General features: G+C 42.7%; 1 protein-coding gene across 1 annotated transcript in view; it reads right to left on the bottom strand.

Annotated features, from left to right (window-relative positions):
- ERC2 (ELKS/RAB6-interacting/CAST family member 2) overlaps positions 1-27,790 on the bottom strand; it is an 888,684-nt gene that overhangs the window by 708,490 nt on the left and 152,404 nt on the right. The gene's annotated exons all lie outside the window — the stretch shown is intronic.

Raw genomic sequence — 27,790 nt, 5'->3', positions numbered from 1 at the left:
TCTTCTCATGTATTCACTATGTTCACTGTCTTACACCCTAGTAATATTCTGTTACAGTCATGAATCACACTTGTTTAAAGACTGGCCAGGTCTTATTGATCACGCCTTTGAAACTTTTCTTCCATCTGTCCCCATCCTCCTAACTCCTGCTGGAACCTACTCATTCAGACCCTCATTTCTCCCTGCTAAATGACTGTAATCACCTTACAACCCACTTGCCTTCTGGCCTCCAGTCCATCCCCACACCAGTCCATTCTTCATACTAATGACTGCCTTCATCACATCGGTTGGTTAGTTGTTTTCCTTTGCTTTCGAAGAGGACCAAAATGACATCACTATCAAGTTTTAGTGTGCTGACTGTGGCTGATCAGACTAATACGAGCTCAGAATGTTCTACCACAGGTCGGGCACAAATAGTCCACGTGAACCTTTGGGGAGGATTCTCTAAGTTTGCGTATCTTGAGTCTCTCTTGAGCTATTTCAATTCTGCTTTGCTCATAGAGAACAGCACCCTTTCTAATGTTGGCACACCATGCTGAGCAGTCCTGTGCCAGTGTCTCCCATGTCACATAATCAGTTCCTGCACTTAGGAGAGACCTTGAGAGTGTCCTTGTATCGCTTCTTCTGACCACCATGTGAATGCTTGCCCTGTGTGAGTTCGCCATAAAATAGTCCTTTTGGCAAGCATACGTTTTGCATTCGAACAACGTGGCCAGCCCATCAGAGTTGTGCTCTCTCCCTCTTTCTTTTCAAATGAATTCATAAAGTCCTAATTCTTGCATTCAAGGCCATCCACATTTGGGCTCCAAAGCCTTTCCAGTCATATTTCATCATACTACTACTCTCTACCACCTGCTTCAATGAGACGCGACCAGTCTCCACTTCCCATATCACACTCATCACTGTGCCTTTGCTCGTACCTATAAAGAACCCATCCCCTGCCCCTACCTTAATATGTTGAAGACCTTTCCTTAAATTCAATTTGAAAGCCATTTACTAAGCATCCACTATGTACAAGAGACACTGTGTACTACGTAGAAGTGGCTTTGGAGCCAGTTAAAGTGAGCTCTCTTTCCTTATCAGACTTGGCTCAGATATCTTTTCTGCAACTGCCCCACTCCTCTTTGCATTAGCATTATTTCTAAGCCCATCTTTCCCTCTATTCTACTATAGACTTCTTGGCATCAGTCTGGGTCATCTATAACATATTCCCAATTAACCAGAATACAGAAGCTACTATAATAAATATACCAATTTGGTAAATAGGGCAACTAACTTTTTGTTGATGCTTCCAGTGTTGAGGGAGTGGGGGGAACCTAGTAATACCTGCATTGGTTGTTTGCAGTTTGATTTTGTTCTTCAGGCTCTCCTCTGGGTTTTCAGGTGAACCACTGCTCTTGTAAAGGGCCTCTTGTGTCCACATTTCTCCAAGCTCCGCTATCATTGACTAGTGCTGCTAAGCCCTGGTTAAATTTCTTCAGTCAATACTGAATCATTTAGTTGTCCTGAAGACAACAAAAAAAATTGGACACTTTTCACTCAGGGTAAAAGTTCTCTTCTTGTCTCTCATGAGATATTTCAGTCTGTTTTCATTGGGTTATTTCCCTTCTCTAAACCTTGGGCCTCTTGTCCAGACCATGAAGTGCAGCTGGCTGCCCATCCACCAATTGCTCCATCCTCGTTATATATCTTGGAAATCGAGTGGTTGGCCAGATGGCCACTGGGAAACTGCCAAGCTTTTAATGATCCCAAGCCACTCCCTTACATGCAAATTCATCTTTCTAACACCAACATTCTCCTAAGGATGCTATACAGCTTTGAACCATGGAGCACTATGCAATTTCCACATAGTTATTATTACTAATAAGTATAAGAATAATAGCCAGCATTTATATAGTGATTTTAGGTTTGCAAAGTACTTTTCCATATGTTAACTCAGTTTATCAAGAATTCAGGTCATCCAAGAGGCAACGAAAAGGTACAGTATGTGAGTATAAGTGTTTAAGTATGTATGTAGGGGTGGGTAGGGTGGATCACGGGACACACCTGGATGGACAGGAAGTCTCAGCTAGGTTTCATTGCTCTTCAAGGCTCAATAGGCTTCCTCTGTGCTATGAACACTGCTCAGCCAACTGGCCATAGTCTCTGCAGGTTCCGGCTTCTGGTTATGTTGATCTTTTTTGGCTACGGTGGTGCTAGGCTTAATAATAACAGTAATAATAATGTGCCCTTTTGAAGAGCATATACCAAAGAGACCTGATATTCTTAGCTAAGATTTCAGGCTCTAGCATAGGTTCCCAAAATGGACAATTCTGCCCCTTGGGGGTGCTGAAACAATCGAGGGGGGTGGTAGTAGCCTTGGGTGCAATTGGGGGTGTTGAATAAAAATAAGGGAGAAGTAGAAGCATAAAGAAAGAAGAGAAGAAAATTTTGAAAAACCATTCGTACATGTTTCATCTGTTGTATAACAGAGTTAAAGTCCCAGTGATTACATTATTTTCCAAATTAACACACAAAATGCAAGTTATAACCAATCAGTGGTCAAGTCCACCAACAGGTCTTAACAAGCAAGTGTTGGCAGGCGAGTATGTCACACATTGTCAGGAAGTCCAGCATGCAGGAATATATGAGTGTAATGGCTTGTTTACAATATGATACTATACTGTTACATGATGCAATATGGAATCATCAAAATTTCAATGCAGCTTAAAAACCACAAATTTACAATAAATTATTAAATTTAAGATGCATCATTTTAAAAAATAATTTATATTTTTTTAAATGATACAAATTTCAAAAAAAAATGTTAAAGGGTTAAAGAAAGTAGATTGCCAGGAGGGTGTTGAGTAATTTTTTTAAAAGGTAGGCCAAATAAGTTTGGGAACCTCTGCTCTAAAGTATCAGTGACCCTGGACTAGACCTATTCACCTAGTGAACAGACCGTTTCCTCTAGAATATCAGATTCCACTGTAATTTTTTTCCTCCCAAGAACCAACTGGTTCTCCATAGGGAGGGGCAGTCTAGGTTTATTTTAGGAATCATCTTCAGAGCCCAACAGCACTGTTTATGCTTTCTTTCCAGGTTTCATGAGGCTATGGGTCAAGCTTTTGAAGGTCTTTTCAAGATGTGCCTTTGGTTTCTCATTCCTAATCTAGTTTTCAAGCCCATGTCCTACTAGGTTCCCAGGAGGTAAGAAAATTAAAACAAGCCCAAGACAACCCATTGTCCTACATACCCCACCATCTCTACCTCATCACCACAGTAAAAACAACATCTGCATTTGGCATTCAGTGCAACAACAACAACAACAAAAAAAAAAAAAAAAAAAAAACAGGTATTCCCAATAGACTCTGTCCACCAGGTTCAGGGCTTAGCCTGGGGACATTTAAGATAACCCTCAAACTTGTCACTGCCTATCTAAAGCATCCCAATTCATGCCCATCATCTCAGATACCCAAAACAAAGAAGATTTCAAGTTGGACTTCCTTCCTTGAGCTCCCCAAACCACTAAGTCACCTGCCTATACCTGTTATTACTTTGTATTCTTGACCTAGTGTTTTCCAGACTCAATGTGAACCTCTGTCACTATGGATGATGACAGCCCCATTTCTGTGCTCCACATGTGTTTATCGCTAAAAAGAAATATAAAATAACCCACCCTCTACTACTTCCAGTTGGCCTGTCTAACCTGTGCTTGCACTTTCATCTTTGCTGTGAAGCAACTTTGTTAAAAAAAATTATTTTTCAGGTGCCACCCTGTATCAAGCCACCTTTTGATCTGAATGAAAGCATACGTGGGATTGAGAAAGGACACGTTTTCTTCTTTTTCTGGAAGGTTTTTCTTTTCAGATGTCATTCATGGTAAAAATCTTTTCTTGGGAATAGCATTCACATCTGTAAGTTGTTCTTCTAAGGATGAAGCAGAAGTCCTTTTACAGAGAGAGCTTTTTTCCATAAGAGCAACCCACATTGGAAATGCCAAGCTTTTCAGGTTAGCTAGAACGTCCAACTAATTCTTGCCTTTTTCCATGACAGGACAGAAGGAAGTGATTCACACACCTGAATTTACTAAGAAATGGAAAACTTCTCCGAGAATGCTCAGGGGCCTCCAGAGTTGTATTTTTCTCAAAGTTCTGGGATGGGAAAAAGATGGGGGGAGCAGTGAGGGGGCAGTAAGTGTACATGTACATTAATATCCCAAAACAAAATTTTATGGTACTTTTCCTTCTTTACATATGACTCTCACAAGTTAATGTACATTTCAAAACTCTGACCCCAAACTTCTCCCTAAAACAAGCCTCAACTTTGTAATACCAACATCCTACCTGTGTTGGCATACAGCTAGAGGATAAGGGATGTAACCATCTTTGAAAAATTAAAAATGAGTATCACTCAAAGAGCAATGAAGAGGAAAGAGCAGTAAGAGAAAGCAAAGGACAATGGAGAGACTATACTAATTACAAACAAGGAATTAGAAAGAATGTCATCAGAAGAGATGAGTTGCTCAAGTGTTGAGAATAACCAATGGATCGATCACAGGATCCAGCAGCATAAGCATAGCATGGGGAAAACATGGACTCCCACTCTCTGGAATTTTAGAAGCATCTACTTCCTTGGGTCTATAAAGAAAAGAAGGGGGAAGAAAAAGGGAATAAGCATGCATTAAGCACCTACTATGTGCTAGGCAAGGTGCTAAGTGCTTTACAGATATTATCTCATTTGACCCTCATAATAACTCAAAGAAGTAGGTGCTATTATTATAATAAGCATTTTACACGTAAGGAAACTGAGGTAGGCAGAGGTTAAGTGACTTGTAAAAGTCTCACAGTTAGGAAGTATCTCAGGATGGATTCAAACTTGGGTCTTTCTGATGCTAGGCTCAGCTCACTAACCGTTGATTGTACCACCTAACTTGCCAAACAAACGAGATTTTTATTTTCTTCCCCATATCTCTTAATACTTCACTTTTCCCCTACCTCAATATCTTCATTTTTTAGGTCAGGTTGTATTCACTGAATTAAGAGTCTTCTATATGGCTCTATCAGTATTGCCAAGCCGAGAGTTCTAGACATGCAAAACATTATTGTTTATAATAGCCTCTTTATTTAATAATAGCCACAGTAAATCATTAGATTTAATACTTAAATATTCAAATAATCAAAATTATATCACAAAAATGTCCTAATTTGCAAAAGAAAACACACCAGAAAGCCACTTTTCTATCAATTTTTCCTCTAATGGAGCCTTCTGATACTGGGATATCCAAGAAATATCTGATAGAGAATGTCTCCTTGCAAATGCAAATGATACCTCCCAATAAATAGCAGATAATCACCCACAGTGTGGCATGAGAACACCATAGATCCCACCTCTTGCTCTTCAGGCTAACCCCAACCTCACTTACCCCAACCTCAATTTATGCTGGCAGGGAGTAGGGAGATTTCACTACTACTACTTGGCCCTTTAGCTAATAAGCCCCCATTGGTGTCTGAACCATTTATACAAAACAGTCACCAAGACTCTATCATCTCTTAAACACAAAACATTTACAGAACAAGGTAAAAGCAGAATAATCACAAAACCTACTTATTAGAAGGTAAAAACAGGACTAAACAAACACCATTTATTCAACAGAAGACAAAATCAGAAATAATCAAAACAGTACAGTCTACCCATAAACCTTAATCACACTCTCCCACCAATTCATTCAGTATCCTGAGGAGAAAGAGAACACACACTTACAGAAATTTATCAGAGAGACATGAGTGGAAAAAACTATGTGTTCAGGGCAATTCACAACACTGTCCTTCAGTCTCTGATGCTTTTGGTCCTTTCAGAAGCAATCAAACTGCTTCTCTTTTAGCCTCCCCCACCATTCTGTGGGGTGACAAAGTCACTCTCTATTCAGAGCTAAGGAAGCAATGACAAGTTTTTTTTTCCCCTTACAGCCACCCTGAAAAGAAAAGTGAGGGGAAAGAAATAATACTCTTTCAGTGACAAGCAATTTCTTTCAGCAAGGAAACTGCCAAGCTTCTCAGATCCACAAATAGCAGAAATTTTTACTTTGTCCAATCACTACCAAGCCTCTTCTCACAGCTAAGCGCGGCTCATAGCAAAATAGATGCAAAGTCTATCTTCCTCATTCTGTTTCTCTCTCTAACCAGAGAGAGCTGTAGAGGGTAACCAGGTACCCCTGACAGGTTTCCCCTCCCTCTCCTGGGCTATCGATAACACTAACAATAAAGTATACAGCTCTTTAACCAATAGCAAGAATCAACTCTCTTCTCATCAGCACAGCAGCTGAAGAGCTCTCAACTGACTCAGCCCTTTTTAACAACCAATCAGCAAAGTAATGTCTTTCTTCCACTCAACAGACTCCCAGCAAAGCAACTGCAAAGCCTTCCTGATGGCTCCCATCAGGTTCCATACTCTGTCTTCTATAAGTGTCTTTGCTCATAGTCTTCCATGTCATCTGTCCCCAGCTTCTCGTGACTCCTCCCAAGCTCAGTTTACTCTCCTGCTGCTTCTTTTGCCAAGTTTTCCCATAGTTCCTTCCCCTGGTGGCTTCTTGCGTTTTCCATTGCCTCAACTCAGAACCTCCTAGTGGACAGTGACATCTTTATCTTATGAGGTAAAACTCAAGAAAACCACCTTTCTGTCAAGTACAAACCCAACAGTCCTTATATAATCCTCTCACAGACCTCAAAGAGTTATTTGATAAACCATTTTGTCAGTTATAGCCTTTATCACTCTCAAAATGATCATACATATATAAGCCAATGGAACACTGTTCTGTGACCATTGTTTGTTTGTTTGTTTGTTTTTATTTATTGCTCTGTCTTCAAACAGGTCCTCTCTGTACATTTATCTGAGACGCAATTCTCTCTCTGGCCTTCAGGAGATTCTGGGTCTCTCCCTAGTACTTTATCTGAGAGACTTTGTTCCTTCTTAACTGTACCCATTTTTCTTACACAAATTTATTTTTCTTTTCTTTCAAACACTAAACCATTCAGTGACCAAAGGGGTGGACAAGGGATGAACAGGACAGGCAAACAGGCAGGGGATAGGTCACAGTTTGTATCCTCGGAGAGAATGTTCACACCTATGAGATCCCACACACATCTGAGTATATGAACATGGTAGGAACAGAAACAGTATAGATCATCCCATCAGATAAATATATGAACAGGAAATGTCATGAGAACTAGGGATAGCCAGTCTGTCTGCTCCACTCAACACCAAGAGAACCCCAGGAAGGCCTCTGGCAGACTGGCTGAACCCCCATACCAGATTACCAAGGACTTAGGCAAGAGTGGCACAGGACAGGCATGGAGAGTATGCTATTTTCTAGATCATTTGAAGAATAACCACCATTGATGTAATCACTGATGCACTGATTCACTAGCATGGTGGAGTCTGATATGGATGGGGCTAAAATGCAGAGCTGTTGTTTTTTTCCAAGCCTTGGTTTTGGACTGCTTTTCCAATTGCTAATGCTACTAGAGAACTAGGTGTCTTGGGCTACACTCTCCACCCTGGGCCTCAGTCGAGGGTGACATGAATGTAAAATGAAGTTGTAAGATTAGATTATTTCTGAGGTCTTGCACTTGGGAGTCTTTAAGACAAGGTGTAATAACCATTTCAGGACATTACATATGGAATTTCTTTAAAGATTCTACCTTTGGACAGTGTCTTCCTTCCTCTTTTGGTTGATATTATATCCAAAAAGGGTGTCACTAAGAAAAACCATGGTTTGACAACTTAACATATCCATGAAGACAGCTACAAGCCCAGCAGAACAACAGAAATTATGGACATGGCTTCAAAAGGAAGTATTCCTCTTCTTTAACCATTTGGTGTAGGGGGATATGAAGTACCATTTTACACTGGGAAACCTTTCTAAAATACTTAAGGAGGTGGTGGGAAGATAGGGCAGATATTTACTTAAGATTACTTATTAAAAGCCTCACCCTGCAATCACTTTGTGTAGAAGCAATCTATGGGGGAATACAAACAATTTCATATGATCACAAACTCAGGTAATGTTAGAAATGTTATCTGTGAAATACAAGCTTGAGTTTTCTAATGTTTCTGTTTCTTCCTTCCTTTCTTTTCTTTTCTTTTTTCCCCTACCTATATACAAACTGCTCACACAGCAATCAGAAGGGAAAAAAAAACAGCTTTCACCTGAGGTATAAATGACATTTTGGTATTATGTAGTAGTATATTGTGGCACTAGATAAAAAGTATTAGAATTGAAATTCAATTCAGAATGAGAGAGGGTGGGATGGGGAAAGGGAGGGAGGGTGAGAGAGACAGACAGAGAGAACAGACAGATAGAGAAGGAGGAAGGGGAGAGATAGGGAGGGAGGGAGAGACAGAAGGAGAGAGAAGAAGGAGCCAGAGAAAAGCAAAAGAGAGGGGGAAGGAAGGAGGACAGAAAGAAGAAGAGAAAGAATGAGTAGGAGGAAGGGGGAAACAGGGTAGAGAGAGAGAGAGGAAGGGAGTGAAGGAGGGAGGGGAGAGACAGAGAGAGAAAGAGGGAGAAGAAAGAAGAAAGAGGGAGGGAGAGGAGGGAGAGAGTGAAAGAGACACAGAGAGAGGGAGGGAAGGAGGAAAGAGAAAGAGAGCAATGAGCACCCAGCAATGAAGTCTAAAGTCACTCACCACCATTTGCATGTTTTCATATTCGCTTTTAATTGATTCATAGCGACAGGAAAGAGGAGGAATCTTAAGCCTTTGACAGAAACCTTGCCCTAATTAGGCAAGCCAGACAGAAAACCTGAGCACCAATGGAATAAAAAACCAAAACCAGTCTAACTCTTCTCACAGCCACTGGGTTCAAATTGGGGAGGGAAAAAAAACCTATTTGGCTACCTTTGCCCCTGCCCAGGACTTTACAAGAAGGAAAACTCCTAGCCAGGATCTTGTCCCTTTGGGGCCCAAAGGAGGAGGCATCTCCCTGGCCCGTCACAGGACAGTTCTAGAGTTTCAGTCAAGATTCCACCTTTAGGAATGAAATCTGTGGCACGGGCCAAGAACATCAAAGAGCCCATGAAAACCAGGCCTCGCTGTGAGGAGAAGTTTATTTAACGGGACATAAACTGAGACTTGTAAAGTAACTCATCTATGTCAGGATTTAAGGTATTAGCAAAAAACACTTCCAAGCCAGAGCTGAAGAGCCCCACAATCTTCATGTCTGATCAATCTCGGGGCAGTTTTAAATCTGAACACAAACTGATCTGTATTTACAACAATAAAATTAGGGAAAAGGCAACAGGGAGGTTCAAGGTGGGCAGGCCATGGAGCATTATCAATGAGAATCCTGCAAGAGAAGCAGTACGGAGAATGCCATCATTCATTCATTCATTCAATAAGCATTTATTAAAAGCCTACTGTATCTCAGAAATCATCATAGCCCCTACAGAAACAGGGACCAAAATTAAACAGTATCTGCCCTCAAGTAGCTTATATTCTAAGGACTCCATTGAGGGACAAACAATGTGTACATGGGTAAGTAAATACAAGATACAGACAAAGTCAAATCAGAGGGAGGGTAATAGCAAGAGATTGGGATCTAGAGAGACCACATAGGTGGCAAAGAAATGGAAATTGAGAGGGTGCCCATCAATTGGGGAAAGGCTGAGCAAGTTGTGGTATATGAATGTGATGGAATACTATTGTGCTATAAGAAATGATGATCAGGCTGACTTCAGAAAAACCTGGAAAGACTTGTATGGTCTGATGCTGAGTGAAGTGAGTAGAACCAGGAGAACGTTGTACACAATAACAGCCACGTTGTGCGATGACTAATATTGATAAACTTAACCCTTCCTGGTAATACAAGGATCTAAGACATCTCCAAAGGCCTTGTGATGGAAAATGCTATCCACACCCAAAGAAACAACTATGGAAGCCGAATTGTTATTTTTTTTCTCTTCTGTTGAGTTTTGTTTCCTCTTTCTTGTGGTTCCTCCTATTGATTTTAATTTCTACTTACAACATCACTAATGTGAAAATGTTTAATATGAATGTAAATGTATAGCCTATATCAGATTGTGCGCCATCTTGGAGAGGGTGGTGGGGAGGAAGGGGGAGAAAAATTTTAAACTCAAAAGCATATGGAAGTGATTATTGATGAATCAAAAGAAATTAATAAAAAAAATTTAAAAAGAAAGAGAGACCACATAGCAGAGGCAGCAATTTAAACCTTGAAGGGAGCAAAGGATTCTAATAGGCAGAAACGTGGGGGGGGGGGCATGCCAGGCAGGAGTTATGATGGATACTAAGGCACGGCAATGGGAAATGGGAGGTCATTTATAATGAATGACAAGTAAGCCAGACATGTCACCCAAGATGGAAAGAATCATCCTCCTTCTGTTTTGGAGAAGGACCCCACCCTGACATTGATTTGAGAGGCTTTCATCTTCTCCCCACTTTTTCAGCTCCCTTTTGTTGATGACTTTCCCCTATTAGAATGTAAGTTCTTTGAGGGCAGAGAATAGCTCTTTTTTGGTGTCCCTGTGTGTCCAATACTTAGCAGAGTACCTGGCAAACAATAGTGCTTGTTACCCACTCAGTCATGGAAAAAAATGGACCAGATGTGGTGAGAACAAAGGATAATGGACAGGGGCAGCTAGGTGGTGCAGTGGATAGAGCACCGGCCCTGAAGTCAGGAGGACTTGAGTTCAAATCCGGCCTCAGACCACACACTTGACACGTACTAGCTGTGTGACCTTGGGCAAGTCACTTAACCCTAATTGCCTCACTAAAAAGAAAAAAAGGATAATGGACAGATAGCCAGCGTCGTTCATTGTTACGCACATAACGTGAATGAAATGAAGAGAAGGAAATTCCTAGAAATGAAAGCACAGGGATGAATATTCGTCCCCCCTTTCCCAAACTAGAAAGCCATCCCGAAGCATTTCATCCCCCCCAAACCCTGGTCCCCCTCCTGTCTCTTGATTCCTATTGTATTAACAATCTGAACCACATGCTTTGGTGCTAATCATGTTTTTGACATACGTGTCATTGTCGTTAATCCAAGTAGAGTGGAAGCTCCCTGGGGACAAAGACTGCCTGATCTTTCTTTGGTCACCTGCATGGTGTCAGGTATAGTACCGCCCAGGAACACAGCTGAGCCTCAAGGAATGCTTGCTGTAGCTTGGATTGAGAGGGGTCTTTAGAAGATATTTAGTTTAATTTTACAGACGAGGAAACTGAGCCCCAAGTGACTCGTCCAAGACACATGGCAGAGCCAGGATTAGAACCCAGGTCCTCAGACTAGAACAGCAACCTTCTTCTTACTGAAAGAAGCTATCTTCCCAGTTGTTTAATTTTTGACTCTATATCCCCAGTGCGGGCGCTAGGTGGCACCATAGTGCACAAAGCGCCAGGTCTGGAATCAGGAAGACTCATCTTCTTAAGTTCAAATCTGACTTCAGACACTTACTAGCTGTGTGACCCTGGGCAAGTCACTTCACCCTGTTTGCCTCAGTTTCCTCATCTGTAAAATGAGCTGGAGAAGGAAATGGCAAATCACTCCAGCATCTCTGCCAAGAAAAACCCAAATGGGGTCATGAAGAAATGGACGTGACTGATAGACTGAACAGCAACAAATATCCCCAGTGCCTAGTACGCACAGCAGGGCACTGGGGATGTAGCAACTGCGAACACGCTCGCTCTTTCTTTCTTCCCAAACGAACACAAATGCGAGAGATCCAATGACCTGACCAGAGTGACAAGGCCAGTAAGCCAGTAAGTGGGATGTGAACCCAGGTCTCCTGACAGTGAATACAGCACTCTATCCGTTTTCCACGCTGCAACAGTGGTGTTCATTCTGTTCTTTTCTGCTGCTAGCTACGGACCAAGGATGTGCACGGCAAATCATACGCTCTCCCTCCGATAAGATGAGCTGAGAAAAGCTAAGGGAGCCGTTGCACCATCAATCACTCATTCTCCAAGGCCACAAAGCAGCTCCTCCTTCGGTGAGGATGAAAGCTACCCCTCAGGGGCTTCAATGACTATGGCAGAAGGAGGTCTGTGTGGGAGGCATTACAAGTCTTCCTGGCCTATACATATCTCACAAGCCTGGGAACACATCCAATGTTTGATCCCAGGGTGAAGAAAATGCTTTGGGGGATGGGGAGCAAATATCACCTGGAACAGGTTAGGCTGAAGCCTAGTTCTACCAGCATACAACCCCTCATCTAGAACCTGCACTTAGCCACAAGCCCCCTCCTCCAAAAGAACAGGTGCCTCAGGTCTCACCAATGGGTGGAACACATTTTCAGTGGTGGCCATCATATCCCCAGGATTCCAAAGCATCCTGGGACAGAGAAAATCTGTAAAATGTGGTTCATGAAAGCACCCGCCTCCCAGGATTGTTATGGAAATAAAATTAAGCAATATACCTCAAAGTACTATGTAAATTTCATTATTATTATTTAAATAAACATATGCATATAATGTGCATACATAATATGTACATGATATAATATATGATATGTGCATATAATATAAGGGCAGCTAGGTGGCACAGTGGATAGAGTGCTGGGCCTGGAGTTAGAAAGACTCATCCTCCTGAGTTCAAATCTGACCTCAGACACTTACTAACTGTATGACCCTGGGCAAGTCACTTCACCCTGTTTGCCTCAGTTTCCTCATCTGTAAAATGAGCTGGAGAAGGAAATGGCAAACCACTCTAGTATCTGCCAAAAAAAAAAAAAAACCCAAATGGAGTCACAAAGAGTCAGACACAATTGAACAACAACTACAACAAAATATATATGTAACATTACATAATAGTAAGATGTATGAGGTCACTACCTCATAAAGATGAACATCATACAGAAAGCAAAACAGAAGCATGCAGTGGGTTAGAGCAGGATGCAAAACAGGGACAAGAAGAACAGGAGTAAAGGATTCCATCAAAGGAATTCTGTCACAGGAAGGGCAGATGAGTTGGTCACAGGGTACGATGCCAAGATGAGCCAAAAAGAGCGCCCTGGTACCTGTATGACGTGAGCAGAAAATGCGGAGGGCCTCCAGTGGTCTAGAGGGTGGACCTCTTGTGGCCAACTTTTAGAAGAACATGAACAAGAAGGAATGGATGAGTCTCTGTCTGTGTCATTCGATCTCCCAAATCAACAGATGAGATCACAACTTTACGGGAGTATTTGAGGCTTGAGGATACTTACCTATGTTCCTGTTATCTCTCCCAACAGACTCTAAGCTCTTTGAGGGCAAAGATGGTTTGGGTTTGTTTGTCTTTCTCTGAAACACCTCGTTCAGTACCCATCACATACAAGGCACCTAATTAATTCTGATTGATTGATGTAGAACAGGCTCCTGTTTGGGGCCATCAAGAGCCTGCTAACTTCTCGCAGTCACACAGCCTTCAACCAAACCAACTGGACATGCTCCACTGAGTCAGACTAAGAGAATTCTCTGAATTGAGTAGCTCAGACCGAGGCCATCGGGGCCAAGATAGGATTCTCGATTGACCACCCAGGTCACAAAATCATGACCCTTCCTAGACTTCAGTCCCCTCTCTCGCTGACTCCCTCCAGGACAGGCAGATAGAAATACATTTGCAAGGACAGAAGAGAGGTCATGAACAAAATGTATTGGCATTAGCAACCTCAGAACCCCATTTGGCTTTATACCCCTCCATGAGAAATCAAAGTGGGAAGATGTTTTTCCTAAGAGCCAAATAGTTTCTCTCACTTGTCTTTCAGACTTTCCAGCAGCACCATCTCTGGTCTCAAGGAAATGAGGAGAGACTGAGGCAGTTGGCAGAAGGGGCCTCCCTCCACGGACATTCCACCAGCACCATGGATCCAAAAGGAACAAGACGGCTTGTGGCCATTCCTCCCAAACCTGTTTCTCCCTCTGATTTCACCCACAAGCAGAGCCATCCCTGGAGATGGTGCTTCCTCTTCCCCAGAGGACTTCAGGTAAAGACTGGATGATCACTTACCTATACTAGAGTAGGGACTCCTTTGGGATAAGAGTTGGCCTAAATGGCCTGTGACGTCTTACCAATGCTAAAATTCTACAATCCTCTGGCTATTTCTGTCAGCAGCACATTCCTCCATGATTCTTCTGTTCCAGGCCCTTTAGAGGCTTCCTACTTGTCTATCTACTTGGTAGATAGACACTACCACTACCTTAGCCAGGTAGTGAATCTTCACAATCTAGCCCCACCTTATCACCGCAATCTAATCATTTACTACTACCCCATCCATACTCTGGTCCAGTCAAACTGGCATCTTCCCCAATATGTACCCCGTGACTTCCTACTCCATTACCTTTGCTCATCAAATTTCCCTATGCCTAGAATGTCCTACATGTCAAAAAGATCCTCCCCATCTCCCCCAGACCCATTGAGTGTTGAAGGCCTTCTCATCCTTTGAAGCCTAACTCACATGTCAACTTTTTCAGGCTGCCCAGTCCTTAAAGTCCTTAAAGACTTTATCCAGTCCTGCTTCAGGGGCTTCACACCACCCTTTGTTTATGCCTATGCACTGTATTATGCATGCATCATATTTGTATTACAGTTAGCTATGTATGTGTCCCATTTCCCTGCTAGACTGCACATTCCATGAGGGCAAGAATGATATAATATCTAAAAAGTGTCTCTCTCCAGGGCCTAACAGAGTGCTCTGCACACAGAAGGTGTCTAAGGGTTCATTCAATGGGATCAACAAACTGAAAAATTCAAATTATATGTAACCGTGTTGCCTGTGATCACACAGCTAATAAGTCTCCCAAGTGAGATGTGAACCCAGATCCCCCGACCGTGCATCAAAACTATGAAAGGACAGGTGGCTATGGATAAATGCCACGGGTCTAGATGCGGGTAGGGATGGGATCCCATTCCAGGCAGGCCACTGCCCCATAAGGGTAATTTGCCATCTTAATCCAACTTTGCCACAGTCCAAAAGAAACACAGAACTGTCAAAGATGACCTCACATAAACAGGCCAAGAGAAAGCCCTCCATTTTGTCAGGCTGATCTTCTAGGGAGGATCCATAGAGGAACATGGACAAGAATCCTGTGGGGTGAGAAGGCAGGGATGGGAGAGTGATTTCCCCTCAGAGGTGACCTTCCACCTACTCTTGATCTGAGTATCTTGTATTACCTAATTTTGTTCAGTCACATCCAACTTTTTGTGACCCCATTTGGGGTTTTCTTGGCAAAGGTATTGGAGTGATATGCCATTTCCTTCACCAGCTCATTACAGATGAAGAAACTGAGGCAAACAGTGACTTGCCCAGGGTCACACAACTAGTTCGTATTTGAGGCTGGATTTGAACTCAGATCTTCCTGACTGCAGGCCCAATGCTCTATCTACTGCGCCACCTAGCTGACAATTACCTAGTTACTTCAATGTAATTTCTCCCATTAGAACGTGAGCTCTTTGTGGGCAGGGGCTGATTTTGGGGTTTGGTTTGGTTTGCTGTCTCATTCTTGCCTTTCTTTACATCCCCAGTGCTAAGCACGCTGCCCAGTATATGATAAGGGTTTAATAAATGCCTGGTAACTGACTGACTATCCAAAGGCGGCAGCCCACACGTTGCTGAGCTAGAATAATTGAGGATCACGATGTGGACGTGAGCTTAGCTGGTTCACCTTGGTATCATGTAACCTAAAAGGGGGATTCAGTAAGGAAGTAGATGCCTTACACCACATTACAGTGGAAACAGTTAATTTATTTAAAGGAACTAAATATTTTCCAACAAATTAGGAATATTCCTTTCTAAAGAAGCATTTTAGTTTCAGAAAGCTCATAGGAGTGTAAGCTGAGTGCGGGAAGGGACCTTAAAAGATTGTCTAGTTCAACTCTCTTATTTTACAGACAAAGAAACTGAGGGCAAGCTGGATGAAGGGATTTGTTACATGCAAATAGTAAGTGCCAGGGCCAGGATTTGAACTCAGGTCCTCTTATCCCAAATTCAGCGTTCCTTCTATTACAACAGACTGCTGCTTAATCAATCCAGCAAAGATGCTGCTAAAAGATTTTCATTTGGAAGGACTTGTTTTCCTAGCATGGGCTCCTCTTCTGGGAGAGAGTAAAACCTTGTTTTTACTATAATATTACATCATTTTACCTTTCGTAAATTTGGCCCTGGGCTTACCCACAACGAGTCAGAATAAATGAAACTGGAATGCATTATCATTTTAATTTGTCCACACAGTGTCATTTCACATGTAAGTATTTTGTCCCTCTAGGACAAGAAATTCGTTGGTGGCATTTTGTCTCTTACCATTTCTGCAATGAGAATGTATTCAGCGGACACTTGCTGACTAATGAACCAGGGCCATGCCTCAGCAAGGAAAGATACCGCAGCAGGTGAAAAGGCAAGTCCTCATATCAGAGGGGAAATAACAATGAGGAATTCAGAGAAGTATGAGAAGACTTGTCTGGACAGATGTCTAAGGAAGGAAACAGAACCAGGAGAACAAGATACACAATAACCACAGTAATGAACGTGAAAACAATGCTAAAAGGCTGAGGAGCTTTGGTTACCCGGAATGTACAGTTACTTAACTGCAATTGCACATGTGATGTATGAGCTTATGGAACGAGTTTGAAAGGGCAGTGGGAGGAGGAGGGTGGGAGAGAGTAATCCCATCTGCTAACAGAGAACTCTCCTTGATGTAATTTTCTATCTCCATATCTGTGATTGACATGGAAACAGAAATCCAAGCAGTGACTGGAATTTCGTTCTTTTACCATTCCTAACTTTTTGAAATCTTCATCCTAAAAGCCCCACAAATGTCCTATTTGGTGAATACAATAGAGTATCTCAGAAAAACAGTAGACACAGTAACTATGACTATGGGAATGGAAAGGACTGCCATAATAAAGAACAGCCTGGCTCCAAAGAAAAAAAACAAGGAGATGCCACACACCCACCACTACCACCACCTCTTGGCCAAGGTCAAGTTTCACAGTAAGGAACATTCCATGTACCCTTAGATTTTTTCCTATGTAAATCAGCTTTACTGGGTTTCTTTTCTTCTTCTTCCTTTCTTTTTTCCCAAATTCTTTGCTAGGAGGCAAATTTCAAATTTTTTTGTAATGAGGTTAATTCTTCACCAATTATGGTGTCTCAATTTCTAAATGAGTGAGATTTTACCATACAAAGTAGAATTCAGAAGTACTGAATAAATAGAACGCAAAGGAGTGATAAGAATGTAATGGCCTTGAGAGATAGCATGGCAGAGTTGATAGGGCACCTGGGTTCAAATCCAGCTTCAGATGTTCACTAATGGTGCAGTGCATAGAGGGCCCAGCCTAGAGTCAAGAAGACTTGAGTTCAAATCTACCCTCGGACGTTTATTGGCTATGTCACCCTGGACAAGGCACTTAGCCCTGTTTACCTCAGTTCCCTCATCTGTAAAATGAGTTGGAGAAGGAAATGATGAACTGCTTTAGTATCTTTACCAAGAAAACCCCAAAGGAGGTCACAAAGAGTAGGATGATTGAAACTGCTGAACAAAGTGGTAATTTAAACTCTGTGCCTCAGGTTCCTTATCTGAAAAATGGGGGGGTGGAGGCAGTGAGAAGGAATGGACTCATGACATCTAATTTCCCTACCAGCTCTAAATCTATGTTCCCTGGACTTCTTGGAGAAGACATATCAGAAGAGGTAAGTTCTGAGCTGTGCCTTGAAAGAACATATATACATATACAAATGTTTTCCTTCAGTAATTTTTAAACTTTATCTTTTTTTATATCTTCTCAAAATCTGAGACTTCTGAATGAAGCTTCTAGGTATAAGTGTGTATACTTCCTGCTATAAGAAGATCAAGTTGAAGGCAAATCAAGGCAGGTGAATGAACATTCATTAAGTGTGTGCCCGGCATCGGGCTAAACCTGGGGATACACAAAGAAAGGCACAAGGCAATCACTCCTTCCCTCTCCTTTGGCCCTTGGAGACAACAAGAACCCAATAGAACCCATTACAAGTTATTTTTTAGGTCTGTGAGACCCTCAGTCTAGTTCTGACAGCCCTCACATATGAGCCAAAGGAACCCAGGCTTTTGGCATTCAATTCCCAACCTCCTCCAAGGCTAAAAAGTAACCCAAGGCTACTTCCACAGCACTCTCCTCATCAGCTAATCCTGCAACACAATTAAAAGGAAAAAAAACCCAGTTCCAGGCAAAATTGAATTTTTATAGTATTAGTTATAACCCCTAAAAATAGTTTATAATGGAAATCCTGAGATGCCCTAAACTAGGCTGAGAGAGTCGGCACACACGGCCACAGAGCATTTGTGTGCATACACACATACATACACACACACACACACACACACACACACACACACACACACTCAACTCTATATAAGATATGCATGCACAAAAAAGGTTTCTGTTCCCTTCACTCAAATTTATTCCGCCCGGTTTTATGTTATTTATTTTCATGAGTTTCAGACAAGATCTTTCTTAGCACATTACAGAAGCCTGGAGGGGCTTCCTGCATTGAAGACAAAGTCCAGCACTGTAAATGCTAAGTATAGTCAAGCAGTGTTTGGGGAAATGCTGCCAAACATATTTGAATATGGACCAATCAAGCCAAGAAATCTCCACGTTTCGAGCTAAGAGCAAAATTGGCAGGTCGGCTCTCGTTGGGTTCGTTCGTCTGCTACCTTCTAACAATCTGATCGCCTCCGCTTCAGACGACAGCAGGCCTGGGAATCTTCCGTGCCCCTCCTGGGCCCTACCTTGCATTCCCCTGGCTCTTGGGGGCCCCCTTGCCCCACAGTGTCTGCCTTGATTTCCTCACCAGGCACCAATGAAAGTGATGTCACAGCGACTGAGGAGGCTTTAAGCGTCTATCTTGGATGGACCAAGGAAAGGTCAGGGGCCACTGCACTTCAGACCAAGGGATGTGAGAAGACCTCAGCGCACCCAAGGGGAAAAGTCAATTGTACCTTTAAAGGCACAGAAATGCCTTTAGTGCCCAGGATTGGTCAAGACCAAGTGTTCAAACTTAGAAAACACCTTTAAAAGAGGGAGCATTTAGCTCCATCTCCCCACTCATCTCCAGGACAGGGCGCTCTAGTGCGCTAGCTAGCGCTCTCTCTCTCTCTCTCTCTCTCTCTCTCTCTCTCTCTCTCCTCTTCTCTCCCTCTGTCTGTCTGTCTCTCTCTTACTCTCTGTCTCTCTCTCCCCTCTCTGTCTCTCTCTGTCTCTGTCTCTCTATCTCTCTGTCTCTCACATTTCAGTTAACTCAGAGAGAATTGTCTCGGTTAAAGACTCTTCAGTAGGAGGTGGACTGAATTTGGAATTGGAAAATTTGGATTCAAATCCTGACTCTGTTAATATGTGACTCACATAGGATTGGAACCCAGGTCTCCTGACTCCAAATGTAGCTCTGTTTTCACCAAACCATGTGGCCTAATAATTGTGCTGGCTGAATTACATTAATGGGAGAGGACTTTTTAGAGTCAGTGTACATATATGTGCAAACAACTCAGGAAAACTGGGATTGTAGTGTTGCTAGCTATATATTAGTGGGCAGTCTTCTGAAATTCAGTTGAGTTAGCATTAGGGGCAGCTAGGTGGCATCATAATGGATAGAGCACTAGGCCTGGAGTCAAGAGGACTCATCTTCCTGAGTTCAAATCTGGCCTCAGACACTTACCAGCTTTGTGACCTTGGGCAAGTCACTTAACTCTGCCTCAGTTTCCTCATCTGCAAAATGAGCTCAAGAAGGAAATGCAAACCACTCCATTGTCTTTGCCAAGAAAACCCCAAATAGGGTCACATGGAGTTGGACATGACTGGAAAACAACTGGACAACAATAAAAGAGCATTTATTAAGCATCTCCTATGTTCCAGGCACTGTGCGAGGCTCTGAGAATACAATTACAAAAACCAGAGTCCCTGTTCTCAATGAAGTTACATCACATTGGAGGAAAGCTGCCCATACTCAAGAGAAGGAAATGCCAGTATATGCAGAGCAGACCCAAAGTAACTGGAGGAGAGGAGAGACGGAGAGAGGGAGAGAAAAGAGGAGAGGAGAGAGGGAGACGGAGGGACAGAGAGAGACAGACAGTGACTGGGGGTTTGTTAGGGGCCCCGACTCTCTGCTTGGAAGGGAGCAAGGGAAATGCTGTACTTAATGAGTCCTTAAACCGTCCTTCACATTCCAGGGAAATTTTGGTGTTCCCCTTACCCAAGATCAAACCTATTAATGCCATTATTATCAGCAATACTACTTGATATTGAAAGTGCTAGAAAGTTTGCAGATTGCATCTCTGTACGTTACATCATCTGAGCCTTATGTCCACCCTGGGAGATTGGTTCTGCAGGGACTATCCTTACATGTGAGGAAACAGAGGCTGAGACAGGAGAAGTGAGTTAGCCAGGGTCACTCAACTGGAGGGTAAGATTTGAACTCAGGCCTCCCTGGCTCCAAGTCCAGCAGAGAATCAACACTTAGGAACCACTGACCTACACAAGTTGCAGCCCTGTTATAAGAATAAGAACACTGGTAAAACGGGCTAGGGAAGGTCCTGGAATTTCACAAAGAATTTGAAAAACTAAGCCCAGAGGTCCTGAATGCTGTGTATTTCTATAGTACTTTCAGGTTTGCAAAACTGTTTACAAACAAGATCTCATTCCATCCTCACAACAGCCCTGGGAAGTTTTACAGATGAAGGAACTGAAGCTGAGACAGATTACATGACTTGCCCAGGGTCACACAGCTAGTAAATGTCTGGGGCAGGATTCTAACTCAGCTCTTCCTAACTCTTTGGCCCATTTCTATCAACTGCTCCACCCAGCTGTCTCCTGTGCAAGGGAAGGTGAGCCAAGTGAAGTGATCATTTGAAGTTTGTGTGATTTTCTCAGGGTCGGAGCTCTGGCTTCGAAAGTTCCCATCACCAGGCAGGTGGCCAGCCCTCAGGGACAGATCCCTTTTTTGGGGTCAGAGTCACTCATGGCATTAAATCCAAATCAGATGGCAGCAGCCATGCCCCTTGTCATAGTTCTTTACAGAGGACCCACCTCAGACACTTGCTGTCTTACCCTGGGCAAAGCACTTAACTTCTCTCAATGTCAGTTTACTCATTAATAAAATGGAGATAATAATTTCACTTTCCTCCCAGGCTAAATGATTTCCATGTCTGTTGCATTGCCTTGATGGGAGAGGACTGGACTAATCTTTTCCTTTCCTTTCCTTTCCTTTCCTTTCTTTTTTTTTTCCAGTAGATCCTGATAAATGCTTACTCAATTGAATTTCAGAAGACAGCCCACTAATAATACAGTTAACAAGACTACAATCCCAGTGTTCCTAAGTTGTTCACGCACATATACGTACACTGACTCTAAAAAGTCCTCTATCAATGCAATTCAGGCAGCACAATTATTAGACCACATGGTTTGGTGAAAATAGAGCCAGGTCAGAAGACCTGGATTCGAATCCTACCTGAGTCACTTCCTTGTTGTGTGACCCTGGGGAGTAATCTCATTTCTCTGATTCCATTTCCTCCTCATTTGTCATGAGGAAAGCATTTTGCAAACCTTAAAGCACTAATTCAACACGAGCTATTATTAATGTGGAACAAAAAGATGTGAACTGATCCAGCCATTTTGGAGACCAATTTGGAACTATGCCCAAAGGGCTATAAAGCTGTGCCAGCAATACCACTGCTATGTCTATATCCCAAAGACATCCAAAAAAAGGGAATTTGTATTTGTACAAAAATATTTATAGCAACTCTTTTTGTGGTGGCTAAGAACTGGAAACCAAAAGGATGTCCATCAATTAGGGAATGGCTAAAGAAGCTGTGGCATGTGATTGAAATGGAATATTATTGTGCTAGAAGAAATGACAAGCAGGATGATTTCCAAAAAACCTGGAAAGATTTACATGAACTGATGCATGGTGAAGTGAACAGAACCAGTAACGGCAATATTGTTCCAGGAAAAACTGTGAATGACTTAGCTATTCTCAGAAATGCAATGATCCAAGACAACCCCAAAGGGCTAATGATGAAGCATACTATCTGCCTCCAGAGAAAGAACTGATATTAATTGAACATAGGCTGATACATGGTATTTTTCACTTCCTTTTTTTCTTTTATTTGAGTCTTGTACAAAATTACTAATATGGAAATATTTTACATAATTGCATATGATTAACCTATATCTGGTTGCTTACCATCTCAGGGAGGAGGGGAGGGAAGGGAGAGATAGAATTTGGAACCGAAAACTTTAAATAAAAATATTTAAAAATTAGAAAAAAACCATGGAACAAAAAGAACCTTGTTGCAGAGCTCAGTAGTTTGGGCTACACTATCAGGATGACAAAAATGACCAATTCCTCTTTTCGTTGGCTTATCAAGAAATCCATCCCACAGGAAAAGCTATGGGAATGTGAAATATACTGGCCTCATCACGCTAGTGTTAAAAGTACAATCATTCCAGTCACTTAATCTGAGCTCAGTGTTTATGCCTAGGATCAACTCGAGTATTTTATTTGAAATGCATCTGATAATGTTACTGAAATAATCTTACAATCAATTTAACAAGTGGTCTGCGCTCTACTGATGCATGAGAAAAGTGAAGATGTCCAAAAATGGATGTCTTTCCCCACAAAAGAGAAGTGGGCCAATGTCTCATTCAAGCCTGCCATCTAGTGGGAAAATTGAATGCCAAGAGAATCTCCCAGCAAGCAGTCCGAGATAAAGAGCCCCTCAACTATAATGGGCTCCCTCTGGTGCCTTCTGGGTGTGAATTCCAATGGGTCCTGCTTCTCTGAGACAGATGTCCTTGAACATCCATTTTTTAGCCAAAGTCTTTCTTCCCAGACTCAATACCATCTTCTATGTCTCATTTTCCCCCAAAGCCCCAGAACAAAGACTAAGGTACTAGCACTGGAGCCCTAACTTTTCAGGGTATCTAACAATAGCACAGTAGGTACAAAAGGGAACCAGGAGTCAGTAAGATCTGGCCTCAAATCCTTCCCCTGATACTGACTAGGTGTTGTCCATGGCAAAGTCAACTAGCATCTCCAAGCCTCAGGCAACTCCCTGGACCACTCCAAGTTAAAGCACTTCCTGGTGCCTAACACTTCCTCCTCAGACTGTGTTAGGAAATGGCAGCCCCAGGAAAACAGCTGCTGCTTCAAACGGAATGGAATATACCCATGGGAAGTCTAGGGGGAAGCAGAGATCCTGCCTCTTGTCTAATATTCAGCCTTGCTTCCGTGGCTAGTGGCCTCTTCCGAGATCCAGCTGTAATGTTCCATTGGGTCACATCTGACAGATGCCCATGTTCAGCAGCCAGAGTAAGGGAGCCCTCGGAGAGAAGAGAAAGGACCGGGAATGATGAGCAGCTTCCCACATTGTGTAGAATGCCCTTCACTTGTGAGAGAGAGGATGTGGGTGTTTTCTTGCTCTGCTGAGTCCAGGGATACTGTGGCATTCCATTCGCCAATCCCTCTATTTACACCAGTCTTTTGTGTTTTCATTGTTTTCAAGAGGATTCAGACAAAGATAGACCTTGGACAAGTCCCTTTCCTGATTTTATTCATTTATATGCACTCTTCTATAGACTTGCACAGATGGGGGAAAACGGAGATTCTAGTCGGGGACACAGGATTTATACAGTAACGTGTTGACAAAATATATGAAAATATTTTGTTATAGTTTGGGGTGAGATTTACTGTATTTGTGTTTTATTTTTATTTCTTTGTAAGTTCCATGGCAAGTAGAGACTACTTAATGATGTTGACGAGAATATAATATATGACATGACATGATAACATAACATAACAATATAAATGAGTTTGCATTTACGTAAGTTTATGCTACATTTCCCATTAATTATCTCATGGGATCATCACCATATCTCTGTGTAACAGGACACACAATTATTACAAGTGTTTCAGACACTTATTAGCTGTATGACTCTAGGCAAATCACTTCTCTTCTGTCTGACTCAGTTTCTTCATCTGTAAATAGTAATAATTATAGCACCTATCTCAAAAAGTAGCTGGGGGGATCAAATAAGACATTTGTAAAGTAAGTACTTTGCAAACCTTAAAGCCCCATGTAAATGCTATTAGTGTTACTATAATTATTATACCTTTTTTTATAGTAAGTGGTGGAGCCAGAATTCAAATCAGGGCATCTGATTCTCCTGAAGGCAAGGCCCCTTCAATGCTCTAGAGATCTGCTGAACTGGCTTGACCCAGCGGTCAGTAAAGCGAGTAAACAAAACAAAAACCAAAGATAGCTCTCCCTAGCTACAATAGCGGCTCAATAAAGCAAACAGAAAGCACATATTAAGCACTTGATGTTTGTCAACCACTGTGCTAACCAAGAGGGAATGCAAGGACCCAAAGGAAGCCGTCCCTAACCTGAGAAAGAACCTTTGCAATTGAATCCCTTCCTGGTGGCCTCCCTTTGGATTCTGCTCCAACTCACCAATGTCCTTCCTAAGATGGAGCAGGTGCCCAGCCCTGAGCACAGTGCTCCAGTTATGATCTAAGTACAGAGAGAATTTATGCCTAGAAGCAATTTTTTCTTTTAGAGAAGACCAAAATCACAAACGTTTCTTTGGCTGCCATATCCCTCTATTGCTTTATGTTGTCTATGGTCCATTAAGACCCCCAAATCATTTTCAGATAAATTTCTGGCCAATCGTGCCTTTCTCAACATGTACTTGTGAAGCTGATTTTTTTTTTAACCTGAGTGTGACACTTTGCATTTCTACCTGTTAGATTCTACCTTATTTGAATCAGTCCAATGTTTTAGCCTAGAAAGACCTTTCTGGATCCTAAATCCTGATTATCATAGTACCACCTGAAAACCTGATAATGATTCCATCTGTGATTTTATCAAAGTCATCGTTAAAGATGGTAATCATCGGAGGATGGAGCATGCATCCCTGGAGCATTCTGCTGGAGACCTCCCTCCAAGCAGACACCAAGCCACCAAAGATTACTAATTGGATATGGATTTTAAACTAGTTTAGAATCTGCCTGATTGAACTCTCATCTAACCCACTTCTCTCAATTTCTTTTACAAGAATTTCATTTGAGACTTCATTCAATATTTTGGTTAAATCTCCATTTACTACAGCAGGTTGCCTTGTGAGACACACCATGCCTACATCATTTTCTTGCCCTATTGACCTAGTAATCCTGTCAAAAATGAGAAATGAAGTGAGTGATCAAATGAGACAATATTTGTAGACGTGATCAGAATAGTGCCTGGCACATAGGCGCTCTGTAAATGTTTATTCCCTCCCCCAACTTAGTGTGGCTTGGTCTGCTTCTGAATCTACTGTGGATGGGAGGGTGGGGGAAGACCTCAATTATGACCCAAGTGACAATGACATACTATTTTGTTAGTTGGAGGACATTTTAAAAGCCAGCATACCTAGACTCATTTAGTCCAGGATGGTATCTGGGAAGATAGTGATCAAGATGGTGCTGCTGGTGGTTTGACTTGCTTGGCACATATGGCCTCCTTATCCCTCCCTCAGGGTGCCATGTTGCTTTGGCTAGGCTGCATTGCCTACCCAGTGAGTGGCAGTTGATTAGTTACTGATGGGGGTAGCTGTTCCCACCCCCAAGAGGAGTTGCTTCCTTAGATGATAGCTGTGAAGCAGGACTGATGGTCTGGGGCAGGGGGAGGTACTACCACTCCCAAGGCTCTTGTGCTTATCTGCCCAGTGGTGGAAAGTGGTCAGCAAGTATTGCTGGTGGTGATGAGGAAGATGGGCCCCTCTCCACAATGATTTCTCCTCTCAAAGATGGCTACAGAGGCCAGTCCAGAAGCAGCTCTGGTAGTTTTGAGGGCCTAAGGCTCCTGGGTTCAGGATTCTAGGCTGTCCCCACTAGGGTCGGATGGGACATGGAGGTCAAGGAGGAGAGAGTAGCTTGACTTGCATGGCACATGCTGGCCCCCCCCCCAACCGAACAATAAAAAGTCCCCAAGCATGCATGCTGGGCTGGTGACCAAGAGAATACATCTCTGTCTTTTGGGGGAAAACCCAATCCTTTCTCCAGTGAATTCACTGTCTTTGTGCTTGGACTTACAGCTAACCCTTCCCCCCATTAGAACGGGAGCTCCTAGAGAGTGGGTCATGTCTTACTGTTCTTCCTGGGGCTCACCAAGTGCTTTTAGATTTATTCCTCTTAACTCAGCCTCCAGTATCACAAAGGAAGCCACCTCAAGGAAGGATTACTCTAGATTCCCACGAAGGAGCTGCCGTTCTCTCCTTTTGTACTAACAAAAACAGACTCCACACCCCATTGCCCAGTGAATGGCTTCCCGGCTACCCACCGCAAGTTTATTTTTTCATAAAGCAGGCTGCACATTCTTCATCCCTCATTTTGCAGCCCAATATTCACCTACAGTGTTCAGATAGCATGCGAAACTCTGGCAAACCCTGGAATTCAGGCAGTCATTAGCCTTGTGCCCCTCTCCCCTGACTCCCAGCGGACCAGACTGAGGTTACAAAGATGAAAGCACTTTTAAGACTGTGGTTCCAAAGTCACAAATTCAAGTCACAGCTAACAGCTTCCTGCGCTGGCCAAACCATAGCCACGTCAGTAGGAACACTGAACTTGGAGGATCAGGAGCTGAGGAAAAGTCATTGAGCTTCTTTTGGACCATTTGCCCTACATATACCAAGTGCTTAATACATTTGTGGGTTGCATTGCATTGCATACCAATAAAGCCGGTGCTGCACGGTAGGCTGAGCAAGGGACTTAGGATGTATTGGAAAAACCTGGGTTCAAATCATGTTTCATATATTTAGTGTGTTACCCTAAGAAAGTCACTTAATTTTTCTTGCTTTTTCTTGGAATCACCTGTGCTTGGCACATAGGAAATACTTAATATGTGCTCACTGACTGACTGAAAACCTATCTGGCCCTTGTTTTCCTCATATGTAAATTCAGCTGCTAAAATACAGCCATGATTTGGACATTGATTTGGACAATTTGTCCCATGATGCAGCTGGCAGTACCACTCTTGTACAAGGCTTCCCATAGGGTGACCACCTGGGATCCACCCAGCATCCTGGGACCTTTCTCTCTTTCTCTTGGAATCCCCAGGCCAATAGTGGAATACTTGAGCTGTCCACCTCTTTGTCACCATCGTCACCACAAGACCAGCCCAACTTGTTATTTGCTCATACATTTCCCAGATGAGATCCTTGTCTCCAGCTTTTCTGCAAAGTCCCTTGTTATATGTTGAAACCTGCTCACACTCAACCATGTGCCTCTCTCCTCTGTCCTCCACAAAGTCAGTCTCTGATGCCTCATCACAGCCTGGAGATGACTCTGGGCTCTTGAAGTGCTGGAAGAGTAAAGTTCTACCACGATGGGAAAGTTTGGGGTAGAGTCCCTCCAAAAGACTGATTCTGCTTTCCAAGACCCAATCAAGCAACCCAAGAACCAACAAGCATTCGTTAAGCTTTTACAACATGCCAAGCACATTATGCTAAGGGCTAGGGATACCAAGAAAGGCAAAGAAAAAGGCAAGGCAAAGAAAGTCTCTTCCAGGAAGGAAGGAGGAGAGGGAGGGGGAAAGGGAAGAGAGGGAGAAGAGAAAGGGAGGAGAGAAGGAAGAAAAGGAAGCAAAGGGGAGGGGAGGGGAAGGCAAGAAGAGTATTTATTAAGCAATTAATACATAACAGGTGCTATGCTAAGCCTTGGGGGTCCAAATACAAAAGTGAGAGAAGGTCAGGGTCTTTGCCCTCTACACACACACACACACACACACACACACACACACACACACACACACA

The sequence above is a fragment of the Vombatus ursinus genome, unplaced genomic scaffold (assembly GCF_900497805.2).
Source record: "Vombatus ursinus unplaced genomic scaffold, bare-nosed wombat genome assembly UNPS02014817.1, whole genome shotgun sequence".
Classification (NCBI taxonomy): Eukaryota; Metazoa; Chordata; class Mammalia; order Diprotodontia; family Vombatidae; genus Vombatus; species Vombatus ursinus.
The sequence above is the reverse complement of the archived record's forward strand: the minus strand, read 5'-3'. Positions and strand labels throughout refer to the sequence as shown.